A 12,748-nucleotide genomic window follows, 5' to 3' on the forward strand; every position below is an offset into this window, starting at 1 on the left:
GTAATATAGTCTGATACAATCCTTGGGACTCAATTGATTCAGAAATGCGAAATACTCCGTTACAAACCTGCTCCCAAAGCATCAAAATATAAGCACTACCAAAAAAGCATGAAAATTATACTGTGAACGACGTAGTTTACGTATTATGATCTTTACCGTCACTATAGAGGCGAAACGTTTCGGATAATTTCACATTTCTGATTTAATTTATGCCCAAGGATTGTATCAGACTATATTACAAGGCAATTGCATGCCATTTGTATGTAACTTGCGTCAGGAATTCCGCGGAATATATTAACTTCCCGAGACATCTCAGGAAGAACGCGCATTTATCGAGGCCCAGGAAGGTATACTATGCACAAGGACAACTTAAAAGCATTCTAGGATCTCAAGATCTGCCACCTGGCACTTATTTTGTGTTTTTTATAAAGTATAATACCTAAAAAAACGCAAAGAATAAAATACTCCGCTTTAACGAGGTATACAAGAAGTCTGACCTTAGATAAACGACATTAAACCCCTAAAAATTATTTTTATACCCTCCACCATAGGATGGGGGTATATTAAGTTTGTCACTACGTTTGTAACTACTCGAAATAATCATTGTAGACCCCACAAAGTATATATATTCTTGATCAGCGTGCAATTCTACATCGATATAGCCATGTCCGTCCGTCTGTGGAAATCACTCTAGCGTCCGAACGGATTGACGTAGGTTGATGAAATTTTGGGAAAATATGTTATATTTACGTAGGACTTTTGGTATTGAAAGCGGGCTATGTAGGTCCACGCTTTCGTATAGCCCCCATACAAAATGACGCGTGACGCGTCGTCGTTTTAAGGAATTTTTAAGATATTTAGCCCATTTTACCACCGAATTGGTTGTAATTTGGTACTTTGTGTCTCCAGAGGCCAACAAATATTCCTACAAAAGTTGGGTTATATAGGTCCACGTTTTGGTATAGCCCCCATATAAGGCCCCATATAAAGTACGCGTCATTTTAATATATTTTGAATGTATTAGACCCATTTGACCACAGAATTGGATGTAATTTGGTATTTTGTGTCTTCAGAAGCCAAAAAACATTCCTACCAAAGTTGGGTTATATAGGTCCACGTTTTGGTATAGCCCCCACATAAGGCCCCTTATAAAGTACGCGTCATTTTAATATATTTTGAATGTATTAGACCCATTTGACCAAAGAATCGGTTGTAACTTTGTATTTTGTGTTTCCAGAGGCTAAGAAACATTTCTACCATAAAATGTTTATATATGTCCACGTGTTGATATAGCCCCCATAATACAATATCTCCCGATTTTCGATATTTTGAACGTTTTAGCCTCATTATCACACCGAGATGGTTGAAATTTGGTATTTAGTGTTCTTTAGGCGTATAAAACTTTCCCCCAGAAATTTGTAGGCATAGGTCCACGCCATCATATAGCCCCCATTGAACGGCACCTTCCGAATTTCGGTATTTTGAAGGTTGTGACCACATTAATCCACCGAAATGGCTGGAATTTGAGGTGGAGGGTATAAAAAGTTCGGCCCGACCGAACTTAACGCTTTTCTTACTTGTATTTTCTAAAATACATCTCAGATACTCAGAGACATTGCCAAAACAAAAAATTTATAAATTTTGCTACTAATTCCATAAATTTTACGATAATACTCGTATTTCCTTGGGGTATATGTATACTTTTCTGTGTTGTGAAAATTGTATTTCTTTAATTGTATTAAATATACGTATTAGATTAAAAAAAAATTGTGTAATTATGGTTATTTTGTCACCAAGGAGCCACACAGTGCAGTTGTTGCTGTAAAAAACCCAACGATTTAGCCTAAACTGAATTTTTGTAGGGTGTATGTATACTTTTCTGTGTCACTGTATGCGCCGTGAGTCGAACTTCCGCGTTATGGCGTGATGAAGTTTTTGCAAGAGACCCTGTAAGCCATCATGAATTAGCATTATATCTTTGTTTGTTGTTTTTGTAGAGCACTTAAGCAACAGTGAACAAAGATATAAAGCTAATTCCTGATGGCCCACAGTGTCTCTAACAAAAATTTCATCACGCCATAACGCGGAAGTTCGACTCACGGCGGATCTGTCTTTCGGGGTTCATAATATACTCACCAAGGCCTTTCTTCCCCAAGAGGAATTTTCCTTGCCCCAGACTTTCATCTCCATGTTGTTGCACAGTGTTATCTAATCTAAAAAAATGTGTTCAGCTAGGTGAAAGGTACCACCTACGGGGCTATATCAAAGAGTCAACCTATCTTTAATTTTTTTTGGCGAAAAAGGTTTATAGCTGCAGGGAAGTTCAAGAGTCAAATTGAGCGTAGTTTCATCAAAACAATGTAGACCCTCAAAAATGGACCCATGTTGACGAATTTTAGTGAAGAAATTTCGTGACCACTGAAAATTCCCGAAAATCGGGAGGTACAGTTATATGGGGGGATATACCAAAACATGGATCTATATTGACGATTATTTTTGAATAGACAAAATTGTAGCTAAAACTCTCAAAATACCGATCATTACAGCTAGTTCGGTTAAAAATCAAAATACCGAAAATCGGGAGATATCGTTATATGGGGGCTATACCAAAACATGGACCTATGTTGACGATGTTTCGTTGGAGATGTTTTATGACCACTGAGAACTTCAAATGTCAAATTGCAGCTATTTCGGTTAAAAACTGTAGCTAAAATTCTCAAAATACCGAAAATTGGGAGGTACCGTTATATAGGGGCTATACCAAAACATGGACCTATGTTGACGATGTTTGGTGGGGATGTTTCATGACCACTGAGAGCCTCAAATGGCAAATTACAGCTAGTTCGGTTAAAAATTGTAACTAAAATGCTCAAAATAACGAAAATCGGGAGGTACCGTTATATGGGGGCTATACCAAAACATGGAACTATGTTGACGATGTTTGATGGAGATGTTTCATGATCACTGAGAACCTCAAATGTCAAATTGCAGATAGTTCGGTTACAAATTGTAACTAAAATGCTCAAAATAACGAAAATCGGGAGGTACCGTTATATGGGGGCTATACCAAAACATGGAACTATGTTGACGATGTTTGATGGAGATGTTTCATGATCACTGAGAACCTCAAATGTTATATTGCAGATAGTTCGGTTACAAATTGTGGCTAAAATTCTCAAAATACCGAAAATCGGGAGGTACCGTTATATGGGGGCTATACCAAAACATGGATCTATGTTGACGATGCTCGATGGAGATATTTCGTGACCACTTAGAACCTCAAATGGCAAATTACAGCTAGTTCGGTTAAACATTGTAGCTAAAATTCTCAAAATACCGAAAATCGGGAGGTACCGATATATGGGGGCTATACCAAAACATGGACCTATGTTGACGATGTTTCGTGGAGATGTTTCATGGCCACTGAGAACCTCAAATGTCAAATTGCAGATAGTTCGGTTAAAAATTGTGGCTAAAATTCTCAAAATACCGAAAATCGGGAGGTACCGTTATATGGGGACTATACCAAAACATGGACCTATACCCATATCCTTTGGGATATAAGTTTTAGTGCTTAGTGCCAAATTATAGCTAATTCGGTCTGCAAATGTTTCGAAGAACGTCAAAATACCTCAAATCCGGAGGTACCGTTATATGGGGGCTATACCAAAGAGTGAACCGATATAGCCCATCTTCGAACTTGACCTGCCTATGAAAAAAAGACCCACGCGTGCAAAATTTCAGCACTCTATCTCAATTATTGCGGACGCTAGAGTGATTACAACAGACGGACGGACAGACGGACATGGCTAGATCGTCTTAGAATTTTATCCTGATCAAGAATATACAGTGATACAGAAAAGTATACATACACCCTACAAAAATGCAGTTTTGGCTAAATCGTTGGGTTTTTTTACAGCAACAACTGCACTGTGTGGCTCCTTGGTGACAAAATAACCATAATTACACAAATTTATTTTAATCTAATGCGTATATTTAATACAATTGAAGAAATTCAATTTTCACAACACAAAAAAGTATACATACACCCCAAGGAAATACGAGTATTATCGTAAAATTTATGGAATTAGTAGCAAAATTTATACATTTTTTAGTTTTGGCGAATGTCTTTGGGTGTCTGAGATATATTTTAGAGAAAAGAATATAACTTTTGGGGGTCAAATGCCGTTATTTAGGGTCAAATTTCTTTTATACCTCGCTGACCCTTGCTTAATTTGTTGCGTTTTTAGGTATTGTACTTTATAAAAAGCTCATAATTCGTATCAGATGGCAAATCTTGAGACCCTAGAAAGCTTTGAAGTTGTTTTTGTGCATAATATACCGTCCTGAACGTCGATAAATGCACGTTTTCCCTCAGATTTCTCAGGAAGTGAATAGATTCCGCGGAATTCTTGGTGCAAATTACATATAGATGACCTTCAATTGCCTTGTAATATTTTCGGATACAATCCTGGGGCATCAATTGACTCAGAAATGTACAATTATACGAAACGTTTCGCGCCTATAGTAACAGTAATGATCATAATACGAAAACGACGTTGTTCACAGTACAAATTTCATGCTTTTTTGGTAGTGCTTATATTTTGTTGCTTTAGAAGTTTTGGGAACAGGTTTGTAACAAAATATGTCACATTTCTAATTCAATGAATGTCCAAGGATTGTATCAGACCATATTACAAGGCAATTCAATGCATTTTGTATGTAATTTGCGCCAGGAATTCCGCGGAATATATTAACTTCCTGAGAAATTTGAGGAAAAACGTGCATTAATCGACGTCCAGGAAGGAATATTTTGCTCAATATTAAATCCAAAGCTTTCTTGGGTCTCATTATTTGCAATCTGAAACTAATTTTGGGTTTTTTTAAAGTACAAAACCTAAAAACTCAAAAAATTAAGCAAGGGTCAGCTTTAACGAGGTACATATATAAGAAATTTGACCCTAAATAACGGCATTTGACCCTCAAAAATTATTTTTTTCTCTAAAATATATCTCAGACACCCAGAGACATTCGCCAAAACTAAAAAATTTATAAATTTTGCTACTAATTCCATAAATTTTACGATAATACTCGTATTTCCTTTTGGTGTATGTATACTTTTCTGTGTTGTGAAAATTGAATTTCTTCAATCGTATTAAATATACACATTAGATTAAAATAAATTTGTGTAATTATGGTTATTTTGTCACCAAGGAGCCACGAAGTGCAGTTGTTGCTGTAAAAAACCCAACGATTTAACCAAAACTGCATTTTTGCAGGGTGTATGTATACTATTCTGTGTCACTGTATATACTTTAAAGGGTCGCAAATGATTAGTTCGATGTGTTACAAACAGAATGACAAACTTAATATACCCTCCATACTATGGTAGAGGGTATAACAAAATTACGCTCATTGAGAGCGCAAGAGAGACCAAAAATTTTCTCTGCCTCACTCTGCTTTACACGATATGTTTTTTACATATGGGTTGTCACTTTTTATATGCAAAGTGACAGCACATATGTAGAATAACATATCGTGTAAAGTACCCATAAGAAATCCTTTTTGTTTCCTGAAACTTTTAGAGTGCATACTTTTCACTGTGAGGTAGAAATCGATGTTTTTTAACCATTTTTAATTTTTTATCTAAATTTACCTGATTTTCGTTAATTTTATTTTTTTATATTTAAGTTAAGACACTAATGTAACAATATAAAAAAGAATGAAATCGCTATCATTAACCAATTCCTAGCAATCGCAGTTTTAATGAAAGAAAGTGAAGTGGATACTTTTGACTGTGATTCACTGTATAAACACACATTAAAAAAAGTTACCATTAAATTCAATCACATTTGAGCTTACTTCCTCCGTTGTCGATTTAATCTAAATGCATCTGATTTTCTTTCATCATCCTAAAGTTTTTTTTTTATTTTGCCTTCCCATCACTAGTTCAGCTTTCGACGTGGACTCCAACCCCACTCCATTAAAAATTTCCGTCTCTTAAATTTTTATTTCTTTATTTTATACAAAATTCTTCGAAATGTATACACTCTTGTTTATCTGTTGAACAAATGTGTAGGGATCAACCAACTGTTTTTTTCTTTAGGGATCTCTACAGCAACTGCTTATAAAATGTATCGGAGTGCATTTTTCATAACTCTTTTGGACTACATCGAAAGATGTTGTGAAATCATAACTCCAATTGCACAACTTCCAAAAATTGTTGCTGGGTAAATAAATAAATAACCCAGCAAAAAGTTTGCATCCGCGGATGCAGCTAAATCACTAGAACAATTGCCGCTGGAGTACATTTTTCCTATGAATTTTACAAGAGAGCGCGCAGGATGCTAGGATGCGCTTCATTTTGCTTCCACGGCACACAGCTAGGATGCACTCTATTTTCGATCCAAATCACAGCCTTTGATGTAGTGTTTTGGACTGAATTTAAATGCAGTCTAAAGATGCTATAAAATGCAAGCCACTGTAAATATCCCAAAATAAATAAAATACATTGCTTATTCTTGTGGACAAGAATATTATCCCAGCAAAATAAATTGGAAGTAGTGCAATGTGGACTAGTTCTGTCACGGCATGTTTTGATGCAGTTCAAACGGAGTCGTAAAAAAAGGCACTCCAGTCCTCACATTTTAACTGCATTTGGATGCAATCCAAAGAATCACATCCACTTGTCACATTTTAACAACATCCGGATGCAGTTCAGCGGAGTCGTGAAAAAGGCACTCCAATTCCTCACAATTTAACAGCATCCGGATGCAGTCCTAACGGAGTCGTGAAAAAAGCACTCCGTTCGCTACATTTCATTAGCAGTTGTTAGAGATCCCTACATGTACATAAATCAGTGTGTACATCTCTACTGGCAGCGGAATACATTTTACAAAAAGAGATATGTAAGCGTGTTAACATTTCCAAACATTTGTTAATACAAACTAAAAATTTTTCCGGTAACTCACACGAAGAAAATTTCCGAATCGAGTGCTGTTGGAGTACATGTCGAAAACATAACTGGTGATGGGAAGACAGCCCATTTAGCAGTGAAACAAAAACAGTTCAGCTTGGATTAAAAGGAGAGCGGATGTTTGCGATTGAATTCAATGGAGAATTTTCATAATTTGTGTTAATGTAATAAAGTTCTTAATATTTTTGTTTTACACAAAAAATAAATGCATTTTATTTGTTCTGGGATATTTTGTAATGGCTTGCATAATTTCCGCAGAATGCCTGTATCAAAACACGTGCTTTGGACTGCCTCATATTCTACCCCAAAGGGTTAGTTAAAATGTTATGCCAAAGGGTCAGTTAAAATGCAGTGCCAGAGGGTCAGTTTAAATGCAGTGCCAAAGGGTCAGTTAAAATGCAGTGCAATGGAGTGCCTCTTTCAGTAGTCACACTCTTGTAAAAATCATGAGTGAAAATGCATAATTTGATGCACTTCCAGATCGCTTGTACATATAATTTAGCAGCGTGTTTTTGTAAAAAGTTTTTTCCCATTCGTTCGTCGATTTCATGAACGAAGACACAATTTGGTTTTCATAGCGGTTGACGTTTGTATTCGTGTGACAAACAAATGAAAGCTTTTTATTTTCGTAATTTTTTTTGGTTTTCGTAACAAAATCAGACGAACGAATACGTCAAAAATAAACGAATGGAAAAGACCCATCGTTTTGAATGAAAATTAAATAATTTGAGTAATAAATGGCACAAAACACACGAAAACTGGAAGGGAATGCAATTTTATTTATTTCCATAGAAGCACACGCGTATATGTACATCCGTTTCTTCATATTATCACAATTATTTTTGGGCAAGTTTGATTGCATTTTTTTCTTATTTTTTGTTTTTCATCTGTTTATCGGGGTTGCCATTAAGTAACACATTTTACGTGCAGATGCCTATGCAAAATTCACAAAATAAGTATCATGGAAACCCTGAAATATAAAAGCTTTTATGAAATAGACGAAAGCTTTCAGATAAAAACGAATGGTTCGTAAAATTTTACAAGAACCAAATTTTGAACGCATACGTTTTAGTACGAACGGTTCGTGTGACAGGCAAGCATTTTTACAAAAACACACTGTAACTGCCTCTTTGGAGGCAAACTTTTTGCTGGGTTAACTTTATTACACTAATACAGCCAAGATCATCCATATACGTTAACGTATGTATGTGAGAATAGCAATCAGTCGTCGTTGAGCAGCCGACAAGTTAACATGTGCATGGATATACGCATAATTTTAGTGGGGACACTGAACAAAACCTCACACACCCGATACATGTCACAGGTCTAGCAACCACTGAATGCTGATACAAACTTTCTTGTGATTCTCTCACTACTTTACTCTCTTTTTTATTTTGAGCATCAATGCCAGCCAAGATTATCCATATACGTTAACGTATGTGAGAATAACAATCAGTCGTCGTTGAGCAGCCGACAAGTAAACATGTGCATGGATATACGCATAATTTTAGTGGGGACACTGAACAAAACCGCACACACCAGCCACATGTTTACTGGTAGCAGTTCTAACAACCACTGAATGCTGATACAAACTTTCTTGTGATTCTCTCACTACTTTACTCTCTTTTTTATTTTGAGCATCAATGCACTAATACCACTGATGGGCAAATTGCGAGAGACTCATGTATTTTTTACACTTTTGTGTGTGAGGCAGAGCATTTCTGCCCATCAGTGACTAATACAGAGCTGAGCAAAATCGAGAGAGAGGCAAACTTAAGGGAGAATTAATAATTAATTTTTCTTGATGTTTCATTACTTATTTCAACATTTTTTAAACATTAATGTTGTCTAAAATCGTACACAATGCAAATTATTAAAAAATATAAATAAAAAATTGCATAAACATTTAATTGTTTATGGTTCACAAAAAACTAAGAGTACATTTTTACAATTTGTCTGTGTGCTAGCACACAGGCGTGCTCACCCCTACACCAAACCCGTTCGTGGGTATTGATTTGGTTACGAAGTTTTTCGGCAAATCACACACACGCGATCCGAACGCAAAGTAAGAGAGCAAATGTTTTGATTTTTTTACTTCAGTCTTGTACTGAATTTCATGCAAGCAGGTTGATGCCGCTTTATTTGTTTTTTTTTTTTGGGTACACTGAAAAGATTTTGCAGTTGTACAGCAAATATGTGGCAATGCAACAATAAAAAATGTATATCCATCTTACCTTAGGCGTCATTATAATACGCATACAAAATATCATTTAATGACGGGAAATGTGCGAAAAAAAATAATATGAGTGGATAATTTTCACTGTGAGGTAGGAATCGATGTTGTTTAACAATTTTTATTTTTTTATCTAAATTTACCCGAATTTCGTTAATTTTATTATATTTAAGTTAAGACCCTAATGTACAAATATAAAAAGAACGAAATCGCTATCATTAATCAACTCTTAGCAATGGCAGTTTTAATAAAAGAAACTGAAGTGGATACTTTTGACTGTGATTCACTGCATATTATTTTTATACCCTCCACCATAGTATGGAGGGTATATTAAGTTTGTTTTTCTGTTTGTAACGCATTGAAATACTCATTTGCGACCCTATAAAGTACACAGTCTTACATAAGTATACGTACGCCCCATAAATCTCGGGTTTTAGAAAAAGTAATGATATTTATGAAATTCCAAGTACACAGGTTTATTTCGTCTCACTAATAAACAATATTTAATACAACAAAAGTATATTCCATAATATAAATAACGGTAAATTTTACAGAAACCAAAAAATGATACTTACAAAAGTATACATACGCCCCAAGGAAATATGAGTATTATCGTACAATTTATGGAATTAGCAGCAAACTTTATACATTTTATTGTTTTGGCGAATGTGTCTGGGTGTCCGAGATATATTTTAAAGAAAAAAAATAATTTTTGGGTGTTAAATGCCATTATTTAATGCCAAACTTCTTGTATAGCTCGTTAAAGCGGACCCTTGCCGATTTCTTTCCGTTTTAGGTAATTGAGTATACAAAAGCCACAATATTAGTGTCAGATTATAGATTTTGATATCCTAGAAAGCTTTTTAGTTGACCTTGTGCATAACACACCTTCCTGGGTGTCGATAAATTCACATTTTTCCTGGGATATCTCAGGAAGTTAATAGATTCCTCGGAATTCTTGACTCAAATTACATACAGACGACCTTGAATTGTGTTTTAATATGGTGTTATATAATCCTTGGACACCAATTGAATCAGAAATGTACAATTATCCGATACTTTCCGACCTTATATTGACGGTAATGATCATAATACGAAAACTACGTTGTCCACAGTGTAAATTTCATGCTTTTTGGTAGTGATTATATTTTGATGCTCTGGGAGCAGGTTTTTAACAGAATAGTTCACATTTCTGATTCAATTGGTGTCCAAGGATTATATAACACCATATTAAAACACAATTCAAGGTCGTCTGTATGTAATTTGAGCCAAGAATTCCGAGGAATCTATTAACTTACTGAGATATCCCAGGAAAAATGTGAATTTATCGACACCCAGGAAGGTGTGTTATGCACAAGGTCAACTAAAAAGCTTTCTAGGATATCAAAATCTATAATCTGACACTAATATTGTGGCTTTTGTATACTCAAATACCTAAAACGGAAAGAAATCGGCAAGGGTCCGCTTTAACGAGGTATACAAGAAGTTTGGCATTAAATAACGGCATTTAACACCCAAAAATTATTTTTTTTTCTCTAAAACATATCTCGGACACCCAGACACATTCGCCAAAACAATAAAATGTATAAAGTTTGCTGCTAATTCCATAAATTGTACGATAAAACTCATATTTCCTTGGGGCGTATGTATACTTTTGTAAGTATCATTTTTTGGTTTTTGTAAAATTTACCGTTATTTATATTATGGAATATACTTTTGTTGTATTAAATATTGTTTATTAGTGAGACGAAATAATCCTGTGTACTTGGAATTTCATAAATATCCTTACTTTTTCTAAAACCCGAGATTTATGGGGCGTACGTATACTTATGTAAGACTGTGTATATATATTCTTGATCAGGGTAAAATTCTAAGTCGATCTGAGCACGTCCGTCCGTCTGTGGTAATCACTCTAGCATCCACAAAAATAGAGATAGGACGCTGAAATTTTGGGAAAATGCGTCTTGTTTGCAGGCAGGTCAAGTTCGATGATGGGCTATATCGGTCCACGTTTTGGTATAGCCCCCATATAACGGTACCCTCCGATTTACGGTATTTTGACGTTTTTAGCTACATTTTCAGACCGATTTGGCTATAATTTGACATTTAGGGTTCTTAAGTGTCAACAAATATATATAACAAAACTTGTGGACATAGGTCCACGTTTTGGTATAGCCCCCATATAACGGTACCCCCCGATTTGCGGTATTTTGACGTTTTTAGCTACATTTTTAGACCGATTTAGCTATAATTTGAAATTTAGGGTTCTTAAGTATCAATAAACTTATATAACAAAAGTTGTGGACCTAGGTCCAAGTTTTGGTATAGCCCCCATATAACGGTACCCCCGATTTACGGCATTTTGACGTTTTTATCCACATTTTCAGACCGATTTAGCTATCAATTGACATTTAGGGTTCTTAAATGTCAATAAACTTATATAACTAGTGGACATAGGTCCATGTTTTGGAATAGCCCCCATATAACCTTACCGCCCGATTTCAGGTATTTTGAGAATTTTACCAACAAGTTTTAACCGAATTATCTGTAATTTGAACATTTGACATTTGAAATTCTTAGTGGTCACCACACCTCTCCCGATTTTCAGTAATTCACAATTCACAACACCTCTCCATCAAAAATTGTCAACATAGGTCCATGTTCGGATATAGCTCCCATGTAACGGTACCTCCCAATTTTCAGTAATTTGGCAATTTTAGCTACAATTTTTAACAGAACTAACTGTAATTTGACATTTGCAACAATTTTCAACATAGCCCCAATATAACGATACTTCCCCATTTTCGGTACTTTGAGGATTTTACTTAAAATGTTTAACCGAACGTAGGTCCATGTTTTTGTATAGCCCCAAAACAAAACTCCCGATTTTCCGTACCTTAGCTTCATTTTTTGGACGAACTTTCTGTAATTTGAAATTTAAAAGTCAACAAAAATTCTGCAACAAAAATTGTTCATTTAAGTTCATATTTTCGTATAGCCCAGATACCTCCGAACTAGCTGTTAATGACATTTGAAGTTCCCACGTTATGTACCGATTTTCGATATTTTGAGGATTCTAGCTAATTTTTTTAACCGAATTAGGAGTTATTTGACATTAAAGGCTCCCATCAAAAACTGTCAACATAGGCCCATGATTTATTATAACCCCTATATAACAGTACCTCCCAATTTCTAGCCCACCAAAAATTGTCAACAGTTAGATATAGGCACCATAAAAAAGGGCCTCCCGAATGAAGCATTTTTTGTACATTATCTGACATTTTAACGTACTCACTTAAAGTTGGGGACAGGAATGAATATTTTATGGTGGAGGGTATGAAAAGTTCGGCCCGGCCGAACTTAATGCTTTTTTACTTGTTAATTTTAGTCATACAAAGCGAACGCGCCAACAATATATTTTTTCTATTTGAAAATTTTGCCTTTTTAGGTGAAGATCATTTTTAGTATTAATTTTTTTTTTTAATTTATTAATCGAGCTTTTTTATGATCTATAATGCAAATGAAAAAGGAAAGCCAAC

This window comes from Musca autumnalis, unplaced genomic scaffold (assembly GCF_047663935.1).
Source record: "Musca autumnalis isolate F117 unplaced genomic scaffold, ASM4766393v1 scaffold_5, whole genome shotgun sequence".
Classification (NCBI taxonomy): Eukaryota; Metazoa; Arthropoda; class Insecta; order Diptera; family Muscidae; genus Musca; species Musca autumnalis.